Genomic DNA, 7,958 nt, shown 5'->3' with positions numbered 1-7,958 from the left:
CTGACAAATGCTATTCTGGCATATTTAACGTGTGTGTGTGTGTGTGTGTGCTCTCTCACCATTTCCCCTCATTTGTATGAGAGATAGCAAGGCACAATGTATATCCTGTCACATAACCACCATGGCTTTCTTGATTGAGAGTCCAGAGGACAATGGCCAACCTTAAAGGAGGGAAAATCCATTGGTACAAATCAGCCCATCTTTCAGACGTGTGCTCACTGGATGCTCCCAAGAACCAGCCCAATTTATTCTCCAAAAAGAGGAGACTCACAACAAAAAGATCACCTTGATATGATTAACTATTGAGGGAAATTCTACTGAAAAACTTGTACATGCAAACTGTTTCTGTGTGCACGTGTGTGTGCACGTACACACACGCACACCAGCATAGACCATGTTCATCCAATGATGACTAAAGGATGCAAACAATCAAACTGACTGCTTTGTACCCAACATACTAACTACAAGGACAAGATATGATCCTCAAAATTATATAACTACACTATAAGATTAGGATACTACAGTGATGACTCAGCAGACAGTTTCTATGGTTTCACTATCTCACCATCTCTGCATTACCCAAAATTATCCCAAGATCCAAATGCTAAAGGAAAGGCAATGTCTCTCCAATGACATTCCTGCACATGAGTATAGAAGGGTAACTTTTCTTACCACCTTTATATACATCATTCAGTGAATCAATGAAAGGCCCTTCAATGCCCAAGAAATTCAACAACAGACAGGGATTACATGAGAATGATCATTTTTCCTTGTCTCTTACAACTTGCCTGATAAGGAAATAGACCAATCCAAGCCATTTTCTTTCAGTCTCTCAATATCTCTTTCTCCCTCTCTCATTACTCCTCTCCCTCCCTCTTTCTCCCTCTCTCTCCTCCTCCCCTCACCTTTCAATTTTCTCTTCCTGAATGTGCTATGTTCAAAACTGACTGGAGGTGTGTGTGCAGTTCTTGGCCTTCTATTTCTTAGGTTTCTTTGAATATTTGGTAATCTTTGACTGCCTATTTTTATGGGAGTGGGTCAGTAAAAAATAGGTCAGAGTTCCTGTGTCCATGGATGAAATGTATTGATTGTGAGTTTTCTTGAAATATTCTGATTCACTGGGGAACCCCCATCTCAGTACTGAGTACTGTTAAGTCTTTATTTCTCGAGATGATGAGATACTCACATGCAAGATTATTTTATTATCCTATTTATATGATATAAGCTTTGTTTCCAGTTTTCCAGAAATCAAGTGAGCAAGGACATAGTGTCTCCATATTCACTATGTAAATTTTCACCGTGTGACCACTTTCAATATATAACCTGTACCTCCCATTTTGCTCTTCATCCTTCGGTCTAGAGATTTTGTTTATTCTCTTCAGATAAATTTCCAAAATAAATCATCAGAACTCTGCCAGGATAGGAGGTGGCAGTCACTCAAGTTTCAGAGTAGTGAGAGATATGGGTCCAAATGCATTGTAAATAGACTTTAAACAATCCTTCTGTTATTAGCTCTACTTTCATCTGTCCTTTACAGAGGTCCTGAAATCTACCAGTTCCTGGGCCTTTGGGCATTCTATGAGGCTCAGAATTTGACTTCACTGACTGCCAGGTTAGGATTCAACTTCCTTGGACACGCAAAATCAATGACACCCATCATCTTCTATGTGAGCTTCCAAGCTTTTAATGTTATTCTCTCTTCTCATACTTTCTTTGTCACTGACAAAATATGCATCTTAAAAATCCTTTCCTCTCACTTGAGTGGGGTTTCAATAGGGAAAAGGCATTGATGTGTCTGTTCAAACCACCGTCTTAAACCAAAAATCTCAACTCAGCTTTTCTTAGAAAAATGTCCCACCACATTGGCAAACATCCTCAGGGTCTTAAGCTTAGAGAAATTATGTGGTTGCAGTCATAATACATTTCCCACAGTGCCAGGTTGGGATATCAAGAAATATTATCGTTTCAAAGATGCTCCTATAAATCTTCCACAGAAGCACTATTCATTGGATCTATCTGTTAATCTGTAATGTTTCTCAGAAGTCCTAGTAAATGCAGAGTCTGCAGATCTTTTTTATATCAGAAAGAGTTAGCACAGAGGGGGAAAGCTTCAATTACAGGAACAGTGATTAAATCCTATGCCACACAATATCAGTATCTTGAAAACTGAAATTATGAGATACCAACTGTTGGCTCTAACTTTCTCACAAATGCAAAAGTATACATTAACATCACTGCAGTATAAAATGCTACAAGATATAGAACAGTACTGTCAGTGAATATATATGCACACCTTTTGAATATTTTTCATTCAGTATAAATAATCACTTCCTGGGAAATACACTGACATGTTTCTCAAGTAACTTTATATTTTGGTCAATATGAATGCCTTAAAGTTATACATGTTAGATAAATTTTATATATATATTTTAGTAGGATTTCTTACCACAGGGATGAAATGCAAAACTGGGTTCTAGCTGTTGGATCTTTAAAGTCCTGTTCAATTTCATCACATAGGAGCTATTTCAACAACAACAACAAAACACTTCGACTCTTTTTTTTGTGGCAATAAACCAGCCAACATCTACTATAGTTTTCTAAAATTTCCTTTTAAATTGATTCCTCTGATTTCATGAAAACAGCAAATCACACTTTTCCAATGCCCAGTCCACAGGGGTTAGACTTTCAAATTATAAGTTTTTCCAGCTGCCAATAGCATTAAGTCAGCAAGAAGCCAAGTAATAAAGGTCAGGTATTAGGACCTACACTGTATCTACTATTTATGAACACAGTAAATAATAAAAGATAAATAAAAGTGGCTAAACACAACTTTCCCACAATTTGAAGAAACTAAATGCAGTTGCTTTAACAGAAAGTCTTCACAAAATGAAAACATCATCAGATGAATGATAATGTAATTCTTCAGCTATAGGAATTAATAAAGAAATCACTTCAGTAGGAGTCTATTTATTATCTTTAATAATTACAACAGACTGCAAATGTGATTCCATTTAAGTTATAGGTAAATTAAATATTAGCAATTTTGTATCATCTATAAATACTTTGATATTCTGATAAAGTATTATGACATATTAACTTAAAAACAAAAGGCTTTTCAAAAGTAACATTATCTTCTTTGGAGAAATGTCTGTTTAGTTCTTTGGCCCATTTTTTGATTGGGTTGTTTATTTTTCTGGGATTGAGCTTCAGGAGTTGCTTGTATATTTTTGAGATTAATCCTTTTTCTGTTTCCTCATTTGCTTTTATTTTCTCCCAATCTGAGGGCTGTCTTTTCACCTTACTTATAGTTTCCTTTGTTGTGCAAAAGCTTTTAATTTTCATTAGGTCCCATTTGTTTATTTTTGCTTTTATTTCCAATATTCTGGGAGGTGGGTCATAGAGGATCTTGCTGTGATTTATGTCGGAGAGTGTTTTGCCTATGTTCTCCTCTAGGAGTTTTATAGTTTGATGCATGAGTCAAGTGCTCGGGCCTGGTGCACTGGGAGGACCCTGAGGAGTCGGGTGGAGAGGGAGGTGGGAGGGGGGATCGGGATGGGGAATACATGTAACTCTATGGCTGATTCATGTCAATGTATGACAAAACCCACTGAAATGTTGTGAAGTGATTGGCCTCCAACTAATAAAATAATATTAAAAAAAAAAAAAAGTAACATTATCAATCTTGCTGACTCTACTTCTGATGTAGATATCATCATGTATTTTATGTTGATCTGTTCTTTACTTTGGGTCTTTGTTAGAGTTTTAATGTTGACCTCTACTAATATTATCTTGAATGTACATATTTGGTATTCTGAATTAAAGACAGATCATTATTATTCACTTAAAAAGTAAATAATTACTGTGTTTTTCCCCAAACCCCAATTATTACTCCTAGAGCAATGAAAATGAAGTCAAATATTCTACACATACAAATTTCAAAGTTTATATTACAGGTGAAGAATGGAGAAAATTGGATTTCATCTGCTTATCTGCAGGAGAAAGAAGTGGCTATCTTCTCCTCCCTTTTTGAAGCAGTAAGAAAAATCTTTGCTCTTTGGATACTGGATGAAAAGGATCCCAAGATCTCAGTCTAAACTTTTGGGGTATCAATACATACCTCCAGGGATCAATCAAATAAACTCAATGTCTCTGGTTTTTCTGGCCTAGAGATGTCTCCAAAGTCCTGAGCCTCATCTTACTTTGAAAAGTAAGCATATACTTCTTGAGGTAGGAAAGCCAGTCTATAGTTCTCATACTGTCTCTAAACTTGTAAATCAATTCCCCAAGCCTTGATCTTAGATCAGCATCCCAAAATATCAGTAAAATGTAACCAAAATGCCCCAACTCTACAGAAACACAAAAATGTTTCCTCTGTATCCCACACTCTTGCTAGCTTCAATTATTGGCACTATGAATTTTCTTTGAAGAATACCTCTAGAATTTCTAATATAAGTGATAAACAAGCAGATATAACCTTTAGAAAATCTAGACATTATGCTTGATATATTTAGTCCATATCACTAACAAAAAGTCGCTTTTAAATTTATAAGTCACCTTGTTTTGTTTTATATTACAGGAGTTCCAGACTTCAGAAAGAAATTTGGAAAATAATGAATAATGTTACTTAAGAGACCTTTTTAAACTTCCATCAAAAAGTTTCCCTAACTTCTAGTAAGCTAATTTCTACCTTTTACATGAATTTGACAATAACACTCCTTTTCTTCCTTTTTTCCTTATTACAATTAAACTGTGTCATAGTCATGGCACATTCAGAAAAACTGACATTCTCTCTTTAATTAAGATTTGAAGTATTATTCCTGCCCTTTGTAGCAATTCATTCCATTATCTTTTTCAAATTTCTACGTGTGTCTAAAAATTATATTTCCTAAGCCTCATAAAACCAAATTTGCATTTAAATACAATTCACTTTGCAGAAAAAGACAAGCCTTTAAAAGTATGGTTTAGCTTTAAATGTAAAGATTCAGGATTATGTCAACCACATAAAATGGAATATTTATTTAAATGCAATACATTTCTGCAAAATGCTACCCATATGCTAATTGAGAATGATTAACCCTAATTCATGATTTATCAAACTAAGCCAGATTAGTTTTTGAGCAGTCCCAACAATATAGAAAAAAAATTAAAATCATACAGTTTATCAGAAAAGATTATATTTCACAGAAGACAGAGAAGATGCTGAATTATACAGTCTATATAAAACAATACATTTTTGGCTATTATTTATGCAATATTATTTAATATTTATCTATCATAATTCTAATTTTGTCTTAAGACACACTATTTGAAAATAATTAAGTGCATTTTGCAAATTTAATTGGTCTGATTATAATTTCTTATATAAATAAACCTATTAAAGATAATAACCTTTCTATAATCTAGACTCAGAATCATAGGCATGAACCCAAATAAGTTTGACATGTCACATACTGATTATATCAATTTAGTCATAATAGAAAACAACATTTGGGAACAAACAGCAATGTAAGTCAACATAGCAAAGCAAGAATAAAACAAAATCATAAAATAAATATAAAAATTTGCTATTTTCTACCAAATCAATGTTTCCCTGACCTTTAGTCTGATAAAATCAAAATCTTCATTTACAAAGACATACAAAAACATGCATTTTTATAAATTGAGACATATATGCATCTTGAGTACATAAAAAGGAAACATAGCTAGGGTCTCTCAAGAAACAGAAGTATTTTATGAGTACAACCCTTTGTCCATATCTCTAGTCTCAGAGGAACTTTGATGATTTAAGAATAATTCTAATAGCTTTTTTTTCTGACACAAGTATTCACCACTCTCTGGACTCAAGACCAGTGACTGGTCTTGAGTCACTTTTTATCTCTGTCTCAACTATTCTTTCTGCCTACCAACTGTTGGTTTAGGTAAAATGTTTGCCAATTTTTTTCTTATCATTTATCAAAAATTCTTCCAAGTCTTTATAGGATCTTCCCCAATTTATTTTAATCCAAAAATATATCAATAATCTGTTGATATAAAGCTAACAACGTTATCAACAAATGTAGATTCTCAAGCATTAGCAGCCATCCTTAAGACTGGAATCTTTCAGGGACTCTTAATTCCTAGTTCTCTGGTAGCTGGAATAAGCAGTTCATTTTGGTTTTATTTCTATTTCCTCCCCCAAAAAAATTTATATTTACTCTTTAAGGATTGTAAAATTTCTTGCTCATAAGGCTGCATTTCACATGTTACATGAGGAAAAAGTAATTTTTGAAAACATTACTTCCCATAAAAATTCATAAGAGGTATGGACTGATCACTACCTAGAAATTATAAAATTTTACAATTTTCCCAATTAAACTTGCCTGTGATGATGTTATACTAATAATTAGCAGCAATTGAACCCATCAATGTCTTGGCTACTCAAGTTTAGATAAATTGTATGTACTTTTAAATATCTGGATATTGGTAATTTCCAGTCACTATTGGCTTTACTTTGTATATTCTGACAGCGCCAGCATATCCACACACAGTCTATCTATGCTCAGTGTCCTTAAGACCTTAAAACCTGTCCCTGCTGCTGATTTTCTAGAACTCTAATATCAAAAAAAGCTGTTGTATTGGCACTGTAAATTTGTTCATATTTTTATTAGGTATTATCTAAGCAAGTGTACTAATACAATCTGCAGCTTTATGATCAGCAGCAACTTTTAAGCAATAAATTTTCAGGTAATTTATACCGTGAAGCAACGGCAACTTCTGCAGCCAGTATTCTGAACATTCGCACTCACATTCAGCCTTCACGGTATATTCAGGTTTGCTTTGTGATCCATACACCAGTCAGCAGCTCAGATCCACTCTGTAGTTGCTAGGTCTACTCATTCACCACACAATTGGAATCTTGTTTTTGTTTTTATTTTGTTTTGATTTTTCAAAAGGATCAACTTTTTCTCTTTTTCTATTAGTTTTCATTTATCATCATCAGTGAGAAACATTATCAATCGTCTTTCTATTTCCTTAAATTGTTGTTGTTCAGTTGCTAGGTCGTGTCCAACTCTTTGAGACCCCATGGACTACAGCACAACAGGCATCCCTATCCTTCAGTATCTCCTGGAGCTTGCTCAAACTCATGTCCATTGAGTTGGTGATGCTATCTAACCATCTCATCCTCTGTAACCACCTTCTCTTCCTGCCTTCAATCTTTCCCAGCATCAGGGTCATTTCCAATGAGTCGGCTCTTCACATCAGGTGGCCAAAGTACTGGAGTTTCAGGTTCAGCATCAGTCCTTCCAATGAATATTCAGGACTGATTTCCTTTAGGATGGACTGGTTTGATCTCCCTATAGTCTAAGGGACTCTCGAGTCTTCTCCAGAACACCAATTCAAAAGCATCAATTGTTCTCTGCTCAGCCCTCTTTATGGTCCAGTTCTCACATCTGTACATGACTACTGGACAAACCATAGCTTTGACTACATGGACCTTTGTTGGCAGAGTGATGTCTCTGCTTTTTAATATACTGTCAGGGGGCTTCCCTTGTAGCTCAGCTGGTAAAGCGTCTGCCTACAATGCGGGAGACCCAGGTTCAATCCCTGGGTTGGGAAGATCCTCTGGAGAAGGAAATGGCAACCCACTCCAGTACTCTTGCCTGGAAAATCTCATGGACAGAGGAGCCTGGTAGGTTACAGTTCATGGGGTCACAAAGAGTTGGACACGACTGTGTGACTTCACTTCTTCTTCTAGGATTGTCATAGCTTTTCTTCCAAGCATCTTTTAATTTCAAGGCTGCAATCACAATCTGCAGTGATTTTGGAGCCCAAGAAAATAAAGTCTATCACTGCTTCCATTTTCCCCCATTTATTTGCATGAAGTAATGGGACTGGATGTCATGATCTTTGTCTTTTGAATGCTTAGTTTTAAGCCTGCTTTTTAACTCTCCTCTTTCACCCTCATCAGCAGGGTTTTT

At 35.2% G+C, this 7,958-nt stretch overlaps 1 non-coding gene across 1 annotated transcript; it reads left to right on the top strand.

Annotated features, from left to right (window-relative positions):
- The first annotated feature begins 7,524 nt into the window (after positions 1 to 7,524).
- On the top strand, positions 7,525 to 7,596 carry TRNAC-ACA (transfer RNA cysteine (anticodon ACA)). Its single transcript has one exon. It is a non-coding gene; the product is annotated as a tRNA-Cys (tRNA).
- The last annotated feature ends 362 nt before the right edge of the window (positions 7,597 to 7,958 follow it).

Source organism: Muntiacus reevesi, chromosome 2 (assembly GCF_963930625.1).
Source record: "Muntiacus reevesi chromosome 2, mMunRee1.1, whole genome shotgun sequence".
NCBI classification, from domain to species: domain Eukaryota; kingdom Metazoa; phylum Chordata; class Mammalia; order Artiodactyla; family Cervidae; genus Muntiacus; species Muntiacus reevesi.
This window is presented reverse-complemented; position numbering and strand designations above follow the sequence as displayed.